We start from the raw sequence: 17,146 nt of genomic DNA, 5'->3' as shown, positions 1-17,146 counted from the left end.
GGGCATGCTGAGATGTATGGGTTGCACTGGTACCGTGACCCAGATGCCATGTGGTTTGGTTAAGGGGGGTGAGTGTAACCGAGTGGAACAGAGTCCTTGTGAGTCATGAGTAGGTACAGTAGCAAGTTGTTACTCCCCCAGTATACAGTAAATACCGTCCACCCGTGCCGATGAAGAGCTAGCTTTTCATCAGCGTAGCTGTGTAAAGCAGTGTCTGTCCCGCTTTTGACTGGGGTTCGAATCCCACCCAGGACATGTTGAAACATATGGGTTACATATGTATGGAACAGCACACAATGTAAGGGCAACAGCAGTGAAGGAAGCCAAGAGGGAATACAGTGAGAAGATGGAATTAAAATTGAAACATGGTGACCTCAGATGTGTGTGGCAGGGATTCAACTGACTATATATAAGGGGTCACCATCCCCCTCAGGAGGTATAGATGCTGCTCTTGTGAACAGCATCAACACTTTCTATGTACACTTTGAGACCAACAATGGCTGGATTGCCATTGCACCTGAGGCGGAGGTGAAGAGAGAGCACTCACTCTCTCTGAATACGACGTCAGAAGAGTGTTTAAACAAGTGAACACCAGGATGTCCGCGGGACCTCAAGGTACGTCATGCCTGTACCCAAGAAGCCAAGACTAGCATGCCTCAATTACTACCGCCCAGTAGTTCTCATCTCAGTGGTGAAGTGCTTTGAAAAGCTGGTTAAAGACCACATCTGCTCCTCACTGCCCAGCACATTAGACCCCCTACAGTTTGCATACATATCCATCAGATCCACAGAGGATGGGATCCACACTAGCTTTCCCACCTAAACAGGAACATGGGGAACGTGTTGGGTTATGTGAGATTGCTGTTCATTGACTACAGTTCAGCTTTCAACATTATAACCCCACACATACTCGACACCAAGCTCAGGGTCTTGGGGCAAAGCAAGTGGATCCTGGACTTCCTGTCAGACAGACCCCAAGGTAGGCAACACCTCATCCTCCCTCACCCTCAACATGGGAGCCCCCCAGGACTGTGTTCTGACCCACTACTGTACTCCCTGTACACACACGACTGTACAGCCACCTTTGACCCTAATGCCTTGTCAAGTTTTCTGATAACACAGCAGTGATAGGCCTGATCTCCAATAATGATGCAGGGCCAACCTGGAGAAGGTGAGGCTCCTGACCCAGTGGTGTCAGGAAAACAACCTCCATCTGAACGCCAGCAAGACAAAGGAGATGTGGACTTTGGGAGCAAGCAGGAGCTACACCCCTCTAATCATCAACGGGACCCCTGTAGAGAGAGTGGACAGTTTCAAGTACCTTGGCGTCCAGATCACCAGGCCAACACACATAGACACTGTGGTGAGCAAAGCACATTAGAGACCATACCACCTCAGACAACTGAGGAAATTCAGAGCATTCCACCACATTCGACAGAGATTTTACTCATGCACGATTGAGAGCATCCTGATTGGTACGGGAACAGCAGCACTCAGGATCGCAAGGCCCTACAGAGAGTGGTATGGTCAGCTGAACGTACTTGAGGGGGCCACTCCCCCACCTTGAGGACATCTACACCAGAAGATGCAAGACCAAGGCCAACAGCATCCCGAAAAACCCCAGGCACCCAGGCAATGGACAGTTCTCTCTGCTTTGGTCAGGGAAAAGATACCGCACACACATGGTGAGCACGGAGAGACTCAGGAAGAACTTCTTTCCGCAAGCCATCTGGCACCAGAATGACTCTCTCTAACGTATTGATGTATCCCAAATAAATCTCTCCCACCACATAAGAACGTTGCAACAAGACCAGTGCTTTGATTTGGGTCCAGACAGCATGCAGAGAGGTCAACTGTACATTAGACTATAAGCTATCCTTTTGTATGTTAAACCTTCTGTAATAAACCGCTTTTGCTTGAGGCTCAAATCCCGTGTTGGAGAGATTCATTTGGAATACACCTGAGAAAGGAGACACTGGACTGTGTGGTATTGTGTGAGATTGGGGGCAGTCTTTTATTGTCATCAAAACACAACGCACAGCTTAATAAGGACAATGATAAAAGACAACGAAAGTCAACAGTATAGTACCACTATATGTACAGTACTGTACCACTATATCTACGGGTGGATCAGAATATCTAGTGTATATAACATAACCACATGCAAATGTATATGTTCATATATCTCACACCCCGGAATTATTTATTATATAGCTATAGCATGTGCATAACACTCCCATGCAACCCCCCCCGGGGTTATTATTCATATCCATTTATATAGCATGTACATAATCCATCCAGACTGGTATCTATCGTATCTTATCTTTATTTTTATACTGTATAGAAATGATACTTCTTGTGTAATTTACTGTATAAATTTGTAATTTGTAAAATATTGTAATTTGTAAATTGTATTGGAATTTATCTGTAATGAGCTGGCATCAATATATCACTGCGACTGTCTACCGTACATTACATGTGACAAATAAAATAATCTTGATCCCTTGATCTTGATCAGTGTGTAAAATTATATTGTGCACATCGATCCACAAGATGGATGGTGTAAGATAGCTTGGCACAAGATAACTTGCTGGTACACTGAAGTGCAGCAACTTAGCCAGTGATGAGGACCATTCTATTTAGCAGTCTTGGCTGGAGGAATGCCTCTCCCCATCACTTAGTCAATCCAGTGGAGGGTGACTGCCTGGGTGAAAATAACCCAGCATCTTGGCAATCTGGCAAACCCCCACTGACTGCCCCTGCACTCCCCCCAGAGACTTCTGCACACTTGTCACCTTGTAATGCTGTTGTCACCGTTGTATTATTTCTGCCTTCTGCTGTTTTGTCTTGTGTTCATTGTCTTGTCTTCCCTGTGTTTTGTTTGTGTCTTTCCAGCCCCAGCTCTAGACACTTGTACCCCGACAATCCCACTTCACGCCCTGTCCTAGTCCTCTAGTCGCCGTTAGTCCCTCCTTGTGTTTCTTAGCTCTCCTCTCTAGTTCCCAGTACCTAGTCCTAGTCCCCTTTAGTTCTCTGGTCCCCTCTGGCTCCCCCTTCTGGTTTCCCCTAGTTCTTACCCAATCCTATTCCTAGTTCTTCGCTTTCTGTTCCCTTCACTTGTGTCCTAGTTCTTTCTATCTTTGTGTTGTCTTCTCTCCATGTCCTTATCTAAGTGATTATTTGCACATCACGTCTCATCATGTCTTGTTGCTCCCCTCCACTTCACTCCTTGATTGTTCTCCCTGGCTGCGTTCAGAATCACATACTGTACTTATACTTTTTACTACCAGTACGTACTACAGCTGCCCCTAGAAAGTACGTACTTTGCATACAATTGGGACATACCACTTTGTCATAACACTGCGCATTGAAATTTTACCACATTCGTCGCAGTCCATAAAGCGGCATTCATCTACAGCTGTCGCAACTCGCACATGTAACGTAATTTCTGCTGTGCAATGGATTGTGGGTCAGAATAGCCAGAAAAGTCTGCTGGCTTGCAAACTGCAAAATATGACCGGATGTAGTAGGATATCCTGGTATTTTTGCCATACTGCACGTGGCATACTACAATATGTATTGGGACATACTACATTATTTTTTGGCATACAATATAGTATGGAAGTATGTTATTCGGAACTCAGCCCCTGTGTACAGTATTTAAGCTCTCATGTTTCCTTTGACCTGTGTCAGTTAAATACGTTTACCCTCCGTGTTCCTGTTACTTTTGAGGCCGTTTTGGAATAAACATTTTGTACCTGCGCTGCTTGCCTGCCGTCTGCATTTTGTGTCCGACCATCTCCACCCACAAACCCTAACTGCTCATTTAATAGGGGCTACACACATATACAGTAAAAACACACATCATGATGTTTATGGCTATCAGTATGGGATCAAGGGTGCAATCAAGTTCAAGGCCACCTCATGGTCTTCTATAGCCTCACCTACAGGGCCATCTCATCTACTCCAGCCTCTATCCCGCGCTATGAAAACAGCAATATCTCCTCTCACCAATTTTCCCTTGTGAAATATAATCTATGACAAAGCTGGGTGTCGCAGTATTACTACATAATATAAGCACTCCCAAGGGAAAAAAAACTGGCCAGAGGACGAAAGGAACTATAGAAGTGGCAATTTGGAGAAAATTCAATATGACGAGAATAAAAATGACTATAATGAGATTTCATCCCCCTCCTCATCTGCCACTCCTCCGCAGCCCCCTACCTGCAACACACACACACACACACACACACACACACACACACACACACACACACACACACACACAAACAAACACACACACAAACACACACACACACAAACACACACACACACACACCTCTCCAGGAAATACAATCTCCAGGCTGCTGAGACTCAGGGCACCCATTAAAGCTGTTATATGGAATACAGGCTGCTATTTGACACATGCCGATACTTAGCATGCTAATCTCTCATATGTGTCTGAAATGAGTCACTGTGTTGGATGATTGAAAGTTCAAATAATATTATGGTCATTCATCCCGACACACATAAATACAATATATTCTAGTGTCATATAAGCATTCCTGTTGGCACACTGCACTGAAGATGATACTGAATCGACTCAGGATGTGAAAGATTTCAATGTTTTCATTATCATGATTAGTGGCTGGTGATTATATTGGAGTATGATTCCTAACTTTGCTTTCAGTGTTTCAAATCAATTCAAAAGGCTAAAGATGAACTATAGTACAGTAGTATTCCCAAATGTAGCATACTGTACAGGTACAGTACATATAGTAGTGCAGGTTTCTGAATGCTGAACCAAGACAAACTACCATAGCTGCAACTGTAAGTTGATCTACATCCATGTTAGGTGTGCACCAGAAGTTGTAAAACCATACAGATTTTAGGACAGGCAAGAATAGTCACCATCAGTGGAGAGGAGAGAGTCAACTACTTTAGATTTCTGTGGATGCAGATCTCTGATGACCTAGCTTGGACCCACAACATGGAAGCCATCCTGAAGAAGGCACAACACCGCCTCTACATTCTGAGGTGCCTACAGAAATGGGGAATGAGCACACAAACGCTTGTGAACCTCTACCGCAGCATCACTGAAAGTATCCTGACTGGAGGCACCACAGTCGGCACATCAGCACACCTGCCCAGGACAGGGAGGCAGGTGCGAAAAAAGATCAGAAGATCATCGGAGTGGAGCTACCATCCATCAGCGACCTCTACATCTCACATTGCTGCTGCAGAGCCACCTTCATTACGAAGGACACTAACCGTCCCGGTTGTCATCTGTTACCGTCAAGATTCCAGATGGCAGAGCATCATGACCAGAATCAACAGGTTCCATGACAGCTTCCCCCAGGCAGTGCACAGGGTCAACAATCATCCGCAGTAAACACCTGCAACCCCCCTGCTGGATTACCCCTTCCCCCCCACACACACCTTCATCTGCACCCGACACTTTACTCTGACTTTTACACTGACTTTGTACATGTTCAGGGTGGCATGTATGTCAGGAGGTAGGATGGCCGGCTGGGGATCGCAAGGTCCCTGGTTCGATTCCACCTTCCGGAGTGTGCCGAAGTGTCCTTGACCAAGACACTGAACCACAAAATCGCTCATGTGCGGCACGGTGGCGCAGTACTTAGTACTGTTGCCTCAAAGAAAGAAGGTCTCCGGGCCTTTCTGTGCAGAATTTGCATGTTCTCCCTGTGTTTACAAGGAACCCAGTATGAAAAACATGCAGAGGAACAGATAGCTAGCGCTGTCTGTCCCTAGTGAAGACGGCCAGGAGCACTTGGTTGGTCCCCAGCCATGTCCCATGCACGCTGCCTACTGTCTCCTGGCTGCCCTTGGGAGAAAGATAACGGGATGGGTTAAGAGCACTCAGTGGACTGTGTGTGTTTCATTGCTCCACTGTATGACAAAAGTTTTTTATTTTTTACAATTGTCTGTATTGCATTAATATTCTAATAAGCTATATTTTGAGTTATACAACGGATAGTTCCAACCTCGCAATCTGATTGGTTAAGAGCCATTGTATATTCACAATATACCACGGGCAAAGCCTCTTTACCGTTCTATGCAAAATATCACTGCGACAATTATTACTGCCTGTAAAAATGTAAGTTCCATTGTGTAACAGTCTGTTGGTTACATTATGGTTTTGCGGAATAACCCAAGAAGAGATAACAAATACACAGTAAACCCAAACACAACTAGAACTAAGGTAGGTAGGTTGTCAAACAGAAGTAAACAAACAGTAGGCTATAAGCAAACTAAGGTCTAGGGAGCAGGTGATGGTGCGGCTAGATTTAGCAAGGTTGAGAGGGGAGAGGGGAGGAAGGTAGGTGGGACATGGAGAGGGGAGGGAGAGCAGAGAGTGGAGAGATGGTGGGGGTAGAGAGGGGTGTGTGTGGAGAGGTGTGGTTGGAGCGTCGACTGGCGGGGGGGTAGTGGATATGATATAATTAACTTTCTTGTCAAAGAAGTTGGCAAAATTGTCTGGGAGAAAGGAAGTAGGAGTAGGGGAACAATTTCAACAAAAGCAAACAAGGTTAAGAATGTATCTCAAAATATCTCTGAAACTGGCAGTAGCCTGCTGTTTCATGTATTTATTTATTTATTTATCACGCAGCAAAGAGAAACAATAGCTGGAACATTATCTTGGAGAGCCTTTTGGAGAGCTAAATTGGAGAGCTTTTTAATGAGAACACGTCAAGAACTTTCTCTGCGAGTAAGCAACTTCCCCTCACCTCAGCAATCTATACTTAGCAGAGACCATAATCAACTGTGAGGGCATACCTCTCTCGTGGTTTGTTGAGGTGTGTGTGGAGGAGGAAGAGAAGCCTTCAAAGTTCATTCAGGGCTAACACTGGGTAATTTGCTCGATATACCCTTATCTGTGAACATGCATGGGCGTTCACCTGCCAACTCTAAGGAGATCAAGCTCTATTTTCTCTCCTTTCTTTTCCCCCTCCCCCTTAACACTCCTGCCACAGAGGATATACAGTAGCTCCTCCTCCTTCCATCACTTCACAACAGACTGCAAACTCGTCACTAGCATTCTGGAAGATCCTCTCCAACAATCACCAATGCTGCTGTCATATTGCTCCTGACAGATACTCTATGCAGAATGTGTCAAAATCCAGTGAGGCAGACTGGGGCTAAACTTTCACCAGGGGGACCAACTCTACTTCTAAACAATAGAAACAAAGTTTGATGGACTGTTAATGTTTACATGCTCAAAACTACAACAGGTACTGTACTGTATGTGTGGTGTATGTGACTATGAGATATAGCTCTTACATGATTCTTCATGCCTTGATGTGTTCACTGCCCTGTCTGACCGCCTCTGACTCAGCGTTATCTAATAACATCAATAAAAGACCACATGTGGGTCATGAGACTGGAAAGTTAAACAGTGTCAATGCAAATGGAACAAAGGAGACTGGAGGAGGAAACTGGGAACCATAGACCATATAGAGAGAGGAAGATTCCAGTCTATTCAGGGCGTGTGGGTGGACTTCTGCTCTCTTTGACTTCAGATTCTGCCTCCCTCTAGAGGTCAGGCCTCGGGTACTGCCACTCCAAATGGGAGCGTGGTTGGGAGAAAATAAGCAGACTACTGGGACAGGACCCTGTCTCAAAGCTGCCACTGTAGAAATGTGACCTGCATTCATCTCCCTCCACTCACCCTCATTAAGAGTGTGAGTTTGTAGGCGGACACAGAAGCAGAGAAGAACAAAAACAACAGCTGCTCTCTCATATTTAGAGACCGGGAAAGGTTGGGGTCGCCTGTACAAAAGTCACGTGCCACCATAATGGATGAAAAGACGGTTCAGCGCTCATAATGGAGCAACTTCTTCAGTAGGCTGGAGGAAAAGCTCTGCTTCGGTGGCGCCATCTGTTATCGGCGTTGGCGGGTGCTATTGTACGCATCACTTCCTACCCCGCCATGTCCACGGGTGAATCTAGCCGGAATAGGCTACTCCTGTCTTCAACTCCTATCACCTTCCATCAGCTATCTTGGCTCCAATCATCCTTTGCTCAGTTCCCATCGTCCATCACTCTGAGGTGCTGTCCACCAGCAGCTGCCCTCCCTCACCCCAGGCTGGCCCCTGCTAGGGGCTCGTGCTGCACGTTGTCGATGTGGATGCTGATGGGATGTGACAATTTTATTAGGCACAAATCAGCAGGCCCGCTTTCATTCTCCGCAGGACATGTGAGTGACGGGCCCGGGTGGGAGCTCCTGATTTTCACGAGCCCCCCCTTCAGTGTATCTCACCCATTATTAGGGCCTCCTCTTCCTCCGTCACCATCTACGCAGTAGTCTTCCCCCTAGGACCTAGCTGTCTCGTGGCTCCTGTCGTCAGGAAATAATGCCGACCTCGTCACGAGTGTCTGGTCACCTGCGTAACTGACCACTAACCATTGTCACCTTCTTCATTTTGTCTTCATCTCCACTCAACGGAGGATGATTTGTTCCAACAACAAAAACGACAGAATTCCTCATGTCAATATGTCCTACTGCCAGTTAATAAAAGGGAGGCCTAAAGAGATTAACAGTCTTTTCCAAACGCTTCTCACTTGAGGGCAAAAATGGAAATCATCCAATGTCTGTCTCATAGGCGATTTTACCCTCTGAGAGTAGGGGGGGCAACATTTTGACGTGAGAAAAAAAAAAAAAAGTTCTGTCGTCTCGTCCCATCTATTTACAAAGAATACCAGTTGTGAACAGTATGCTAATGAGAAATCCGTATGACAATTCAATATGTACAACGCATCAAACTTCATCTAGACACCACGAGCATGTCAATATGACTTTATGACCGAGCACTAGGCCATACCCAACATCACAACATCAAACTGCAACTGCCTGCTGGTGCTAGCTTCCTCGCCGATGGTGATGTTGCTAGTGCTAGTGCTAGCTCTGATGCTGTGTGCTTGTTCCTCTGGAGCACTTCTGCATTCGATTGCACCTGCTGCACTGTCATTTCGAGTGGTAGCTTCTTCATTAGCATTGCCAGATTTTATTTTATTTTATGAAGAAGTGGTAAATTGTTTTTATAGCTCTTTTTGCCATTATGAGCAGGTTGGCTAGTTGTAGCTTGTTGAGCACTGAGCAGTACAGTCAGATCTAATTTTCTTCGACGGACGAGTTGTGCCATTAGTGGATTATGAATATATATATATTTTTAAAGGTAGCCTAGTTTAAGTAATAAATACACTTTTAAAATTAATGATGATCTAACACAAACTGGAACAAACCACAATTATGTATTTAATAATTGTGTTAATTAGTAAAAAAAAAAAAAAAAAAGTTTTTTTTTTTTTTTTTTTTTTTTTTTTTAAGAATCTGAGCAGAGTTGGGCTGTCCTGCCCCCCCTATAAAATCGCCAATGGTCTGTCTTAAAGTTTAAGCTAATGAAGAGTGAGAGAGATGATTAGGATAAAGTGAGCAAACATTCCTCTACACCTCACCATCAGTCATCCCTGCAAAATTTCATTCCCTAACAAATGTAAAATAAATGTCAAAACACAGACAACTTTCATAGCTCCTTTTTTCCATTCAACCAATTAAGGTTTAGGCCTGCAGACATTCATGACGATGTGTTTTGCTGTATGTTGTTTCAGTGCTAGGATATCTATATAGGACCTCATGCTGCCTTGCTTAAGACAAGAAGACATATTACTGTAGCTGATAAACTGAATCCTGGTCTGTTGCCTCTTACAAGAGCACATGTACGCTCCTGCTCATTGGTTTGGAGGTGAGAGCTCCAGGGCTCCTCTACTGAAACGGACAATTTGTTTCCCTCCCATGCCTCGCCAAATCAATAGGCCTCCTGTATCAGAAGGAATCATCGCCATCGTGTGGCACAGTTCAAAGCAAATCAAAAATGAAATTTTCATTGTTTGCCTTTGTATTGTCATTTAGCTGTATCACTGTTTTTCAAAGTGACTCTTGTGTCTCAGGAAAATGAACATTTTCTATTTGCTGACTGCGCTAGTTCATAAAATCCATCGTGGAACACCATGAGGTCCGTGAACACGCACGCAATAATAATCATCTTTTAAAAAAGGATCACAACATCGCATGGGTGGTAGAGTGGCCGGCTGGGGATCATAAGGTCCCCGGTTTGATCCCAGCTTCCGGCGTGTGCTGAAGTGTCCTTGAGCAAGACACTGAACCCCATGAGCAGGACACTGAACCCCAAAATTGCATGTGGCACGGTGGCGCAGTACCTTGTACTTTCGCCTTACAGCAAGAAGGACTCCGGGCCTTTCTATGCGGAGAAGGCATGTTCTCCCTGTGTTTGCACGAAAAGTAATGCAGAAGAACAGATGATCTTCAGTCCAGTCCCTGACCAGGACTTGGATTGAGCACTTGGACTTGGTCTCTGGGCACGATGAACGATGGCTGCTCACTGCTGGCTGCCCCTGGAGGAGGACGGCTCGGGATGGGAGAAAAGCAGGGATCATTTTCACCGGCGGCCCCTGAAAGTTGCATGTGTGCTGTGTGCCGTGTCACTGCTCACTATGTACTGTAATGTGTGTGTCACTCTGTGGCGAAATAAAGGCCCCCTTCCGGGTCCTGTAATTGGCATACCTATATGAAAAAAGCATTTTCAAATTGTATGCAAATAATGGAATGTTCCCATCAACACTACACATCAGCATTAGTGAAGGCAAGGTGGGAGGTTATATATAAGATCATCATGGTGATATCTGCTCACATAAGCATGTTTGTTTGTGCGTGTCAGAGTGTGTATGCTGTGTGTGTGTGTGTGCGCGGGTGTGTGCGTGTGCAACCGTGTGTGTGTGTGATGGTGGGCAGGTGGTGGATTGCTATATTAACGTCCCATGCCAGCGGTGGTATTAGTCCCTGCCATACTGCAGAGTTCTTCTCAGGTTAATCTGCTGCAGCTGGGAGGCTGGTGGCAGACAGAGGTGGAGCCCCGTGTATACACCGCACGCAGAATTCAATTAACAGAAAATAGGCTCATTAGGACTTGCCCTGAGGCTGGCGGAAAGGTTTTGGCCAGCCGGTGTTCTACTGGCTCTATGTTGCAGTAGGCTGTATAGTTTAGGCTGCTAGGTGGTGCAGTCTGTAGGCTGAGAGGTGTGGAGGAATTTGGTATTATTATGTAAGATGTACACTGAAAAAAAGAATCTGTTGATTCGACATGAAATAAAATCGTGTTTTTCTATCATTAATCTTTCATAGGAATATAGTTAGACAATTTTATAATAGACAAACATGATTTTATTATGCAATTTAATCGCAATGTTTTCATGTTCACGACACAATAAAAACATGTTAGACAAACATGATTTTAATTGTGTCATGAACATGAAAACTTTGGGATTAAATTGCACAAAAATCATGTTTGTCTATTATAAACCTGTCTAACTATATTCCTATGAAAGATTAATGATGGCAAAACATGATTTTATGGCACCGATGTCCATGATTAATGGAGGTAGATTCAACACTTTTTTCAGTGGTATAATATTGTACATATAACTGATCCGATATTGATTTGATCTTTGATCAATATTGGATCAGTTAGTATGCACAATATTATACCACAGCACCTATACTACTAAATTCATGTTTTGCAAAATTCTGAATGAATTGACTATTTAAAGGAATGTTTGGTTACTGGGCAACACCTGGCTTCTACTGAACTTCCTGTGAGTCGGCTGATACTGGGTTAGGGTAAGTAGTTTGTTAGCTAACAGGAAGTTCGCCTGGATCCAGCATGGTAGTAACCGAAACATGCTTTGACATGGTCAATATAGTACATTACATTTCTGTTAGTTCTAATTGGAAAATATACATTAAAACTGTGATATTACAGTACAACATCACTTTTTTTGAATCATTCTTTATTTGTCATGCACAAGTGCACTTGACTCAAACACACATGTAATGGGCAACTGGAAACAGTTAAGTTTACTGAATGGTTCACTAAATAAACCAAATGTGGATCCCCGTAACCCCAGTAGAACTGACATGAACATTGTCGGTACTTTGGGACGGCTTAAAAACTCTCAGGCTTTAAAACCTTTCAGGGTTAGTACAGTAGTACAAATACAAAAACCTTATTTGTGCAAAAAGAGCGACAATGTACTGGTTAGGTTGGCACAGTGTGGCAAAAGAATGAAAACACACTAACACATCCACGATTTGCCCATATCCCTCTCTCACCTTAACCCTTTGTGTCTGAACGTTCGGGGAGGAGTACATAACCATTGGAAAAAAAAAAAAAAAAATATATATATATATATATATATATATATATATATATATATATATATATATATATATATATATATATAATACAAGAGGTTAATGACCTCAGTTTCAAGGCCTGTGCCTAGTGTACTGCCATCCAGCTCCATTAGGATTTTCTGTACAACCTCAAATGTGTACCTCAGTTCTGCAGGGTAGTCCAGATTTAAATTATACATGAGACCAAACACATGGAAGAATGTAGGGTGTAAGGGGTAGGAGGGTGTAAGGTGTAGGATGTAGGGTGTAAGAGGAACTGTTGCTCTGAGTTGCAGGAGAATTTCCTTTGATGATTTTATCTCTTTTGAATATCACTCAGTTCTAGCAGTAACTGTCTATAGACCACCCAAAAAAATTCCCTTCCTTTTTAGCGGATTTTTCAGAACTGCTGTCTTCTCAAAATTGATCTCTAGAAATCAAAACAATTCCAGGACGCTTGACGCAACGATTGACAACCTCTTAAATCCCGCCCCCTATACACCTATCAGCAAGTCCTCTACTTCAAAGTGTGGGGAATTTGTAGCATACTTTAGAAACAAGATACCTGGCATTAGGATGAATAGCACCCAGTCAAGACCAAATGTTTTGCCTGATGACCCTCTTCCTCCACGGAGAAGGGTTATGAAGTCGTTTACACCAGTTGACACAGATGCTGAGCCAAGTGGTGTCACAACTTAAGTCGTCTACCTGCCCCCTTGATCCTATTCCCACCAAGTTCTTCAAGACTATTTTAACTCTTTATCTGTGGACACATTAGCTACTTTAAATTGTTCCCGTAGTACAGCAAGTGCTCCTGAGTCAGTGCTGTTCACCGCTCAATGTGGACTTGTTCTGTATTCACAGAGGTAGAGACAAAGAATAACAGTATCGCCAAACGTTCAATATGTACAATAAACATTTACAATAAACATTTTGTGGCATGGTGGCACAGTACTTAGCACTGTCGCCTCACAGCAAGAAGGTCCTGTGTTCGATTCCCACTTGGGACGATGTCGGCACTGGGGATGTTCCCCTCAGGGTTGTCAGAACTCAGGCCGGGTAGAGCCCCGGAAAAGAAGACAGAGCAGCACACATTAAATGAAAATCGGGGACAAACGGTCTTTCACCATTATTCTGGCCAGTTGAGATGGACCGCTGACACGTTTCGGCTAAGAGCCATCCGATTTTTTGTCTCTGATTTTCATTGAATGTGTGTGGCTCAGTCTGTTCTTTTCTAGACAGCCCTACTGAATGAATTTTACCTTTGAGTCACCGTATTCTTAAAGTACTTTTGAGAAGCGCACCCTACCTCCCATCTACAAGTTTACAGTCACTTTTAGGGGAACAATCTTAAATCATCATTGTGCTCCCCGGCCTAAATCCCACCGCCTCCACGCTGAATCCCTGCCCTCATCTTCTACCCACTTAGGCAATCTAGGAAACTCAGATTACTGAAGATGGCAGGCCCTTTCAGAGTATCCATTCTAAGCAGCCATGATTTGCCCATATCCTTTTGTGTGCAAGACACAGGCTTTTATTTACACAGGCTTTTAACTGTACCATGAAAAAGGAGGAGCATTTGGCTATCTTATCAGTTGCATTAAGGCATTCAAATGGGAATGGAAAGTGGTACCGTGTACCCCTGTTGAATTCTCAGAGGGGGTTGGAATGTGGAGCCGTATGTGTGTATGTGAGTGTGTTCTTATACAGTATGTGTGTCTGCTCTTTCTCCTGTGCATTTGTCTCAGGCCTGATGGCTGGGCTTGATTTGCATAATTGTAATTACCTATGTGGGCTGCTGCCAGGCCCCAGGTGAGCATATGATGAGGTTGGTGTTCCTCCAATCCCATCCTTCCATGTTCCGCCATGAGTCGCCCACTCCCAACCCCCTCAGAGAATCCCACAGAGGTACAGTACATCTTTAGAGCCTCACATTCCTTAATGGCACAATGTGCTGATGACTAGCTAGCTATTTTGGCTGGCGAGAAGAGAAGGGACGAGATGGGGGAATGTATGGTGCGTTTTATGTGTTTTTTTCATGCTGACTAAACACTTTTCTTTCTTTACTTGGATGCTTTACTCTGGGCACAATCTCAATTTCTTCTCAGCAGTTGGTCACCTGAAGGCTCTCATTATGCACATAGTGGCTCTACGCCAGCAGCATCGACTATTAGTTGTAGACATGGTTGATAATGAAAAATGAGATGATGGTGGGGAAACACATCTGTCTTCTCAGTATGAAATGCGTCAGTGAGATACTGAGAACTTTTTCAGGCCAAGCACTCCGATGCACTTTTCAGCTCCAAGCCCTGTGGTGTTCGTTGAGGAGTGTCCTAAATTAACCTGTTTCATTTGCTTCCTTCTCCTCTTAATTAAGAACACATGAAAGAGAATTATTCACATTGTTTTCACCTAAAAGTGTTGACTAGACAAACACATCGCTATGCAATGAGATAACCATGACTCATACTTTGACAAACCACTAGCGCCTCAAGAATCCGAAGGCTTTCATTAATTCACAGACACTCCTTCATGGGTAAATGAAAACAGCGTTCATCAGAGCTCAAAGAGCGAGTTGGATAAAGCCAGACTTTAACCTCCACATTCAAACTAGGCGCTTTGACCCAAGTGTGGTCCAAGTGATCGCTACAGAGCAGAAGTCTTCATCAATCCGAAAATCCCTGAATATTCAGATAAAACCTGCCATCTTTATGACACTCTCCCGCCCATTCTTCAGCAAATATTTACGTATACAGTAGCTGGAGCAGGAGAGAAAGAAAGAAGATGACTGCGTGAAAGAAGCATGTCTAGCGTTATTTGTCTCTTGAGATATTCACGCTGCTCTCCTTGCACCGTTGAGCTCCTAAGCGTGGTGAGTGAGCATTCCTTTCTTCTCCATCTGTAATTTTACTTCTTTGTCATTCTAATATTCAAATGTAATGGCAACTTAAAAGCAAAAGTGTCATACTTTATAAAGGCTTACACGGATAGATAGATATTAACTATAATAATATTAACCGAAGGCAAATTCACTGAAAATGTACATGTTGGCATGAGGAGACCTACCATGGTCTCTGTTTTAACTAGAGAGAAAAAAAAATCTGTGTTTGTGTGTGTGTGTTCCTGTGTGTGTGCATGCGTGTGCACGTGTGCCCTACACTGTGGGGGCAAGGCAGCGTCCTTGGCTGTGAAGCTCACAGCCATGGCACCTCCTCCAGGAGACTGTCATCATTGGTGTTGCTTGCCAGCTAAATTTAGCCAGCGAGAGAAAAAAAACCCTCCAGCATCTCCCTTTGCCTTGCATTTGCTGCAGCTCTGATACAGCTCTCTACTCCCTAGCAATCAATATTGGATGCACCTACAGGGACTAGAAAGCAAATGGCCCCCGGCTGCCTGGTCCCTTCCCACCCATTTTCTATATATAAAACCGACCTGGCATATAATGAAAAACATTACCTGCCACGGGTGCACATAACTCTCGCCGGTACAGACAGACGAGTTATGGCGGGAAGGCCAGGAATGATCCAATTACACAAATAGTATTTTCACTCTCAAGAACATCTATCACTGGGTTCACTACAGATGAATCATAACACCGCTTTGGTAAAGAAGATAAAAACCCAGGGAAATTACTTACTGGTAATGTGAGATAAAAAGCATATCATAAAATAAAGTGAATCTGGTCCTGGCATCTCAAATGATTCAGTGTGTGTGTGTGTGTGTGCGCGTGCGTGTGTATGTGTGCATGCATGTGTACAGTATGTGTGTGTGTGTGTGTGTGTGTGTGTGTAAGCCATCAGTAATGTGTCAGATAGAAACGGACGGGATTTTCCCCTGAGACGAGGAGAAGAAGGTTCCTGAGCCTCTGGTGGGTACCTGTCTCTTCTGTGCTGGTGCCTTGCCGTAATTCCTGATACAGACACAGCACCTAACAGTATCAACACATGATCTCACCAGTGGTATTACAGTTTATTATCTGCTCCCTGATCTGCACACCTCAGCAGTAACCCTCAGTGGGGGCTTGACATACGTCAGCATCATTCAGGAGGACAAACTGGGGTCTTTGGACACTCAGCGTGAAATCAGCCTGGAAGTGTCTTTTGTGGAGGTCAAATAGAGTATCATGTAAGGAAACAAGGCACAAATGGAACAGAATCGTTATAGTAGTTAGTACAGTAGTTACTGTAGTAGTTACTGGTTAATATGTATGTTTGAATGGAAAGAAAACGCAGTGTGGGCTTTACAGGGAAGGGCTTTTAGGGATGTCAAGGTGTTTCTCAAGCCGCAGAAAGATAAAAAGCATGTCTTGCAGTTTAAGGTGAAGGCGACTGATCACAACTTTGAACAAACAACCCAAGAGAGAACCAAACAGGGAAATTATCAAAATTTACTGTAAAAGCAGGAAGCAAAGAAAGTGACATAATTGGAACCATTACCTCCACCAAACGGGTGATGTGGCTAAATGTGGGGGAAGTGATGGTAATTAGGCAAGATGAGGTGTGTCAACGGAACACATTTCATGGTAATGGGCCTAATGCACAGCAGGCACATTGGTACCTTTGACTGCCAAACATAATGAGTAATGAGGTTGTCTTCTCCGTCTAATCAATAGGTGATACTAGTGGTCCGTAGCTGACTAGGCAAGGAACAATGCCTAATCAACTGCTGTTGATCATTGGGTGTTGTTTGACAACTAAATTTAGCCAGTGAGTAAACCTCCAGCATCTCCCTTTGCCTTGCATATGCTGCAGCTCTGATACAGCTCTCTACTCCCTAGCAATCAATATTGGATGCACCTACAGGGACTAGAAAGCAAATGGCCCCCGGCTGCCAGGTCCAAACATACTGTATGAGTAATGAGGTTGTCTTGTC

This window comes from Borostomias antarcticus (assembly GCF_949987555.1).
Source record: "Borostomias antarcticus genome assembly, chromosome: 13".
In the NCBI taxonomy this organism is placed as follows: Eukaryota; Metazoa; Chordata; class Actinopteri; order Stomiiformes; family Stomiidae; genus Borostomias; species Borostomias antarcticus.
The sequence above is the reverse complement of the archived record's forward strand: the minus strand, read 5'-3'. Positions refer to the sequence as shown.